The sequence below is a fragment of the Myotis lucifugus genome, unplaced genomic scaffold (genome assembly GCF_000147115.1).
Source record: "Myotis lucifugus unplaced genomic scaffold, Myoluc2.0 scaffold_20, whole genome shotgun sequence".
Lineage (NCBI taxonomy): Eukaryota > Metazoa > Chordata > Mammalia > Chiroptera > Vespertilionidae > Myotis > Myotis lucifugus.
Window position 1 is genome coordinate 6,785,851 of NW_005871068.1, and position 8,067 is coordinate 6,793,917.

At 36.0% G+C, this 8,067-nt stretch overlaps 1 protein-coding gene across 1 annotated transcript in view; it reads left to right on the forward strand.

Annotated features, from left to right (window-relative positions):
* IL1RAPL1 (interleukin 1 receptor accessory protein like 1) overlaps positions 1-8,067 on the forward strand; it is a 1,338,708-nt gene that overhangs the window by 734,070 nt on the left and 596,571 nt on the right. The gene's annotated exons all lie outside the window — the stretch shown is intronic.

The window sequence follows — 8,067 nt, forward strand, 5'->3', positions numbered from 1 at the left end:
CAGTGGGCTACCCATCTAAGGTCAATATGGACCCCAAGATACCTGTCCCCAAGGGAGCACTACACCAAATTATTGCTAGTTTCTGAAAATACCTTTATCTGCACAGGCTCTGGTCTCTGCACTGGGCCTCGCCTCGCGTCCGTTGGCCTTATCTCAGCCGGAAGTCCATGTGGGATGCTCAAGTCGCACCGACTTCTGTACGCATGCGTACCTTCCTCCCCCCTCGGTCATGGGCACTTCCTGTTCTGATGCCTGCCCTGCCTATTGGCGAGTTGGTTGGGTGAGGCATTTAGGTTAAGTCCATGCAGTTTTAAAAGATAATGACAAAAAATGTTTCTAGGGACTAACGCAGTGTCCTCCTCCCCACCGAGTGTTTCTTTTTTAAACAAAGAACAAAGGAGAGAAAAATACAAAATAAATATGCCCTATGTGCTCTCCTCCTTCCCGTAAAAAATGTATGTATGTTCAACAAACAGCTACCTCTGAGAATGAATTATGAGGGAGATAATATGGTAAGATTGGCACAAAAGGACAAGTAACTGGTGGTGAAGGAGTTCAGTTTCCTTAGGGAGGCAAAACAAGTAGTCAGATAATAACAATTTATAAACATTTGGATACAGTGATGAAAGAGAAAGTGCTAAACAAGGGGAAATGAGAAAATCTATTCGCAGATGATTGTGGATGAATAGACATTTATCAGACAAATAAAAAGGGGTCAAGTCCTGGCAATTCTGTGGTTAGGAGAGAAATCTAGATTGTAGTTATACATGAGGATGCTTTCAACCTCTATTTGAAATTATTTTCCCGAAAGGTCCCACCAACCGTCAGGGATATTTCATACTTATTCAAAATACAATTTATCTAATGTTTCAGGAATTTTACAAGGCAGTCGTTTTTATCCTCATTTTCTAAAGGAAGAAACTGACATTCAGCCAACTTAAGTAATGAGCTCAAGGTTACAAAATGGTAAGCAGCTGGGGCAGTGTACAAATCTAATTTCTCACTCCAAAGCCTGATCTCTTGCCACTTTTGTAAGAAACTACTTCTAAAAGAAGAGAAGCACTTCATAACATTGATAGGAAATTTCAGGGCAGGTGTCCCACTGGATATTATCTAAGATAATACGCAAATTTTGTGGATAATTTTTACAAATATGCATTGAATTACTTATTTCAAAGCAAAATCGATCATTCATGAAGGTGCCTTATTAGAATCAGTCATTGTAGTTCTAAAATTTACATGGAAATATAACACCCAAGAATAGTGAAGTTGTTTTAAATAAATTTCAAGTGATATAAATTGAACAGTTAGAGATCTAAGAAATAATTCCAAAAATGTACAGGAGTTTGTTATACAATGAGCTGCATCACATGTGAGTGGAGAAAAGATAACATTTTCACTCAGCAATGATGGTAACAAGGAAACCTGTTAGAAAAAAAACACTTTTTTCTATTATCACTTCCATAAAAATAAATGGAGCAATCATGAAACCATAAAACTAGTAGAAGAAAATATTGCAGAATATCTTCTCCAGAGTGAAGGTAGTCTTTCTAAAAGACACAAAATTTAGAAGTTATAAAATGATAGGTTTATATAATTATAAAAATAAATGAAAACAAACGCAAGGCAAATAATCTAAATTAAATTATACATTGGGAGGCAATATTTGCAATATACTTCGAAAAGAAATAATATCCTTAATATAAAAAGAACCTACAGTTCTGTCATGCTACTTTATAGTTTGTTTTCATTTTTTTTGTTTCCTTATGTTTATACTGATAGCTTTCTATAATCACTTTTAATCCTCTTCTTTCTTATTCTTATTTTTACCATGCCAGCTTTGCCAGCTTTAAATATTTTAATTCCCAGCTACATGTTAATGAAGCAAACTACTCTGTATACCTTTCTCCCTCTCTTTGCATTTTTTACTTGTGTCATTTCTACTTCATCACAGAAAAATAACTTTTGCACATTATTACTTGAATCTTAATACTGCCTTTATTTTAGTACCAGATCTTCAATTATCTATGTTCATTACCAAAATTTCTCCAAATCTTTATCTTTTTATTGTAAAATTATCTATTTGTAGGAAGAGTTCATATGTATAATATTTCCTCAGAATTTTTTTTTAATTCTTAAAATATTGCTGATTTAAGATCTTGGCTCACACTCTGCCCTTTAGAATTTTTGAAAATTTTGCTCTGCTGTTGTGCTTTGGGTTTTCTTTGCTATGTAAGGGCTTGGCCATTTTCCTCTGGAGGTTCACATTCTTTAAAAAAAGGTGTAATAGTTTTACTAAGATATTTTTTGGAATTGACCATTCTTTCTCAGTTTTTCCAGGTACATGATGGGAGACTTTTAATATATAAATTCAGAGTTTTCATTTCAACAAAGTTTTTATTTTTGTTTTTTGAATAGTAATCTTAAAATATTTTGTTTGTTCCTTTGATTTGCTTTTTTCCTTCAGTGATTTCAGTTATAAGTATGTTGAATATAATATCTTCCTGTCTTTTTTATTATGTTCTTTCTGAACCTTTGTATGACTTTGTTTTCTTGTTTCTTTCTGTCATTTATGACTCTATGTTAATTGTAGTTATACCTGAACTTCCTTCGGAACTCTATTAGTATTGTATTGCTGCCATAACAAATTACCACAAAATCAATCAGTGGCATAAAACAACACCCATTTTTTTCACAGTTTTTTAGGTCAGAACACAGGGCAGGCTCAGCATAGGGTCTCAAAGCAAAAACCAAGGTTGGCTGGGTTAGGCTTTTAACTGGAGCATATGGGGAAGCATCCACATGTAAGCTTATTCAAGTGGTTGGCCAAATTCATATTTCTGTAGTCATAGAATCGAAATTCTCGTTTTCTTTGATTGTTAGCCAGGAGCCTCAGCTCCTAAGAGTTGCTCACATTCTTTAGCAAGTGTCTCCATCCATCCTAAAGCATGGCTGGCATGTTGAAGCCTTTTCATGCTCCAAGTGTCTCTGACTTCCTCTTCTGCCACCAGCTGGAGAAAGTTTTGTGCTTTTAAGGGCCCACCTGAAAATCCAGGATAATCCTCCCTATTTTAAGTCATGGTGCCTCATAATAGACCATAATTACAGAAGTGGTAACTCACACTCACAGGTTTTGGGTATTGGAGTGGGTCATTTTTGGCCATTTTAGAAATTCTGTCTACCAAAATTACCTTAAAGTTTAAATCTCATTTATGCCTTGTCTCTCCTAAATTTTATTATCTCCTGTTTCACTTCTTCCTATGGTTTGTCCTTTTCTATTTGGAGGTGTGTTTTTTTTAAAATAAAATTATAATTCATAGCGTTCTTCCAGTTCTGAACTTACTTAATAATAAAATTTCTGTTGGAGTGTCAAGTTAAAGTTTTTCTCTGCTCCGTGCAAGTATGGATGTGGATGTGTATCACCCAAAGTAACAACAGAAGATATTTTGAGGTGGATAGAGTAGGGGGATTGCATGGTTCAGTTGATTTCATATTTCAAACTACCTGTTTTTGCTTACTTTATAGCATGTAGATTTTATTGTTATTGGTGGTGGTGGTGGCGGCATTTTAAACAAGTGGTGCATTTTTTTCAAAGTCTGGTTCTTCTAATTATTTTATGCTATCTTGATTCACTAGAGCTTTTCATCTTTAGTCAGTTATTCTTTTTATCTTTTCAAAGAATATGTTTTCTCTTGAAAGCGTCTCATTCTTCCTATTCAGAAATGAAGACCTATGGTGCCATCGTGGGTTGTTTTTTTTTATGTTCCTTTCTTCTGATTCCCCAGTAACCATTGCTCTAATCTGCCTTTCCCAAATCATTTCTCAGTATTTTCCATCTTACAATTTGGACTCAAATTTTCCTACAAATTAATAAAAATATGGCCATTAACCAAGAAGAAAAAAAAAAGGATCAAAACGGCAGTTACAAAATAAGGAATGCAAATACTATTTAAGTATATGGAAAGATATGCATCCTCACAAATAATAGAATTGCAAGTTAAGATTAAAATAAAAGACCATATTTTTACCTAATAGACTGCTAAAGTTGAAAGCACTTCATGATTTATCAGGCTAGCAAATTGTGTAAGGTTCAAACATTTTCAAACATTATTGTTAAGGATGTTAACTGGTCCAATTTCTATGGATAACAAAGAACCTGGTAATAGGCTTTGCCCCCGGCTTTGGCTTCAGGGTGATTAGGGCACAAAGGTGGAAATTTTCTACCATGGGCATGTGCTCATTAAAATTTTACTTACTTTTCAATTTTTTAAAAGTCTGTTTACTCTGTTATTTTAAATAACTCCAGCACACAACTGTTATCTTTCAGTGGGTGCAGTAATACTCGTTTTGAGTATTACTTGGTGATGTAAGAGCACTTAAAAAATGAAGAGAGGGACAAAAACTTAGGGAAGTTTTGGTATTTTAAGGGAAAGGGAGGTGGGAATGTAGACTGGTACAACCACTATAGAAATCAGTCTGGTGATTCCTCAAAAAATTAAGAATAGAACTACAAAAGAAAGAGAGAGAGAGAGAGAGAGAGAGAGAGAGAGAGAGAGAGAGAGAGAGAGAGGGAGAGAGAGAGAAAGAAAGAAAAAGAAAGAAAGAAAGAAAGAAAGAAAGAAAGAAAGAAAGAAAGAAAGAAAGAAAGAAAGAAAAAGAAAAAAAAGAACTACCATATGACCCAGCAATCTCTCTCCTGGGTATATGCCCAAAAGACTAAAAATCATATTTGCAAAGATATATGTAACCCTATGTCCATTGAAGCATTATTCACGATGACCAAATTTGGAAACGACCAAATTTGGAAACAACCAAAGTGTCCCACGATAGAGGACTGGATAAAGAAGATGTGATACATATAATGGAATACTACTCACTCAGCCATAAGAAAGGATGGAATAGCACCATTTGCAAAAACATGGATACACCTTGAGAACATTATGATAAGTTAAATAAGTCAGCCAGAAAAAGCTAAGAAGGATATGATTTCCCTCGTATGTGGGATATACAACTGAAATTTGTGAACACAAACAGCAGTGTGGTGATGGACAGAGGGAAGGGGGTGGGGGAAGAATGGGGTCCTAATATATGGTGACAGGAGATTTGATCTGCAATATACAGATCTTGTTACATAGAAGTCTGCACCTGAAACTTTTATGTTCATTTTGACCAATGTCAACCCAATACATTTAATACATAAATAAATATAAAAAAATAAGGGAAAGGGAGAGAATGAGCAAACACACAAAGGAAAACCAGGAAGAGGCCCTCTAATAAAATCGCGAGATAAATGGACATAAATAATATTAAATGTCATATTGTGCTCAAGCCAGGTAATGATTGAAAGCCATGAGATTTTTGATAACCCTAGTAAAAATTTTCTGAGAAATGTTGAGAAAATTCAGACTATAGTAGAGAAATGGATGAGCCTGTGTTGAGAAAGTGAGGAAAGCAGGTTATACTACTACTAAAAGATTTTTATTAGTGAAGGGATAGAGGTAAATTATAAGCATACATAAAGGACGCACATATGCAGACAAAGAATACCCGTATGTAAACTCTCTCAATAGTGCACTAATGGATCAGATAAAGATAAAAGTCTAATGATGGTATCAATAATTTATTTTGAAATTGTAGGAAAGGATGCAAACCTTCATGTAGACATTTGACAAATGAGAAACTAACATACCCAAAGCCACAAAAGTTAATGGCTTATTCATGTTAAGTGCTTTATACATTATAGACAAAATAAATGGTAAATAATGGCATCAGTAACTACAAAGTGAAATCATGCGGTGATATGTGTATAATTTGGATTTCAAATAGATCAGTTAGTAAAAGGAAACTAGAATCCAGAAGCAATGTAATAGCTTTCACAAATAAGCCACCAAAGTAGTCAATTTTATAAAACTAACGAACAGAAAGGCTTTGAGAGTGGGAATGATTACAATGCTATTGCATAAATTGTCACTAAGAAATTAGTCAAGGAAAAGATGTCCAGTTAATCATTAAGATCATTTTCATGTGTGTTTGAAGAATAATTGGTGAAAACCCTATATGCTGATAAGTAAGAATATAATGGAGTTGAACTCCCCCATTCTATAAGAGTTCGCCCTTATTTTCATGCTATTATCTTAATGGACTTTTAAGGAAAAAGTAGATATTGTAACCAGAAATCATGTATATAATAAATCTACTTCTAATTCTTTTTAATGGTTGTTTCATTTTAGAAGAACATGAGAAATAATCTTATAGTATTGGCAGGAAAGTGGCTTTAACAGCTGACTGTTGCAAATTATGTAATTATTAGAGGCCTGGTGCACAAATTTGTGCACCAGTGGGGTCCCTTGGCCTGGCCTGCGGGATCTGCCAAAATCGGCTCTCCGACATCCCCTGAGGGGTCCTGGATTGCGAGAAGGTGCAAGCCAGGCCAAACCACCCCACCAGTGCAGATTGGGGCTGGGGAGGGACTTGGGACGTTGGCCAGCCAGGGCGGGACCACAGGAGGGCTCCAGGGCATGTCTAGCCCATCTCGATCAGTCCAGATTGGCCAGACCCCAGCAGCAAGCTAACCTACTGGTCAGAGCGTCTGCCCCCTGGTGGTCAGTGCACATCATAGCGAGCAGTTGAGTAGCCTTAGCATATCATTAGCATATTACACTTTGATTGGTTGAACAGATGACCAGACACATAGCATATTAGGCTTTTATTATATAGGATTCCACCACCACCCCCTCTAGGGATAAGAGTTTTTTATATGGTGCATACTTCTGAAACTACTGAATTTCAAAATGCCTGTTCCACGTGCACAGCTGTGGACATCCACAAATACTCAACTGTCCACTTTTAGAATCCCCTCGATGATTGAACCATCTAAAACTAGGAAGTGAGAACAGAGCTAATAACAAACAAGCCCTCACTCATGGTGTTTTTTGTTTATTTTTTCTTCCCACTACTGCATCTGGGGATGCCTTCCACGTTAGGCCTCACATCAACTGCAGCTGTTTCTGGCAATAGTTTGAGATACGTTTGACTGAATTTCAAATATATGGGACTTCCCTTTCAGAAAGAACATTCTAGTCATACTGCACCTTTCTATAAAACAGAAAAGTTGGATCTGGAGAACCGAAATGGAAGAGGGCTCTATTCACAGGAGAAGGAAATTGAATATAAAGAGTTATGTGATTTATCTGTTTTATGAGGTACTGCTGGAAAGGAGAATAAACATTGAAAAAGTCGCCGAAACCGGTTTGGCTCAGTGGATAGAGCGTCGGCCTACGGACTGAAGGGTCCCAGGTTCGATTCCGGTCGAGGGCATGTACCTGGGTTGCGGGCACATCCCCAGTGGGAGATGTGCAGGAGGCACCTGATCGATGTTTCTCTCTCATCGATGTTTCTAGCTCTCTATCTCTCTCCCTTCCTTTCTGTAAAAAATCAATAAAATATATTTAAAAAAAAAGAAAAGTGGTGACCTTGATATAAATTCCATATTTAGCCAGTGGTGAAATACTATTAAGAATGAAGATTATGTGAAACATGGGACATAACTGAGAAGATTCAAGAGATGTAGGCAGGTTGACAATCTAAGGACTTAAACTATCAATGCAGATAATAACAGCAATAAAACATTATGTACCAGTTTTTCCATTACAAAGTATGTTTATAGCAGGATGTGATTTGCATCTCAGAACAACTCTATGAAGTTAAGCGCCCTTATAATTGTATGATCAGGTAACTGAAGTTCAGGGAAGACTTACTTGTTCATGATCACACAGCTTGTTAGTCGATTCTTCTGCGCATGAAAATCTCCTCTTCTTCTATTCTCTATCACATTTGGATAAAGATTAGACCCACTTGTGTTTGTTTTTTTAAACTTTTAATAATATTTCTAATGTCATTCTATGGTATTATATTCTTATAATCTAAGTATAAAGTCTTTTATCCCTACAATTTTTGTTCACAAGAATGCTAAACCAATTGTTGCATTTTAAGTGTGTTGATATTTATAAAGAAACTAGTAGCCTGGTCACAACAGTTTGTGCACTGGCGGGTGGTCCCTCAGGCCTG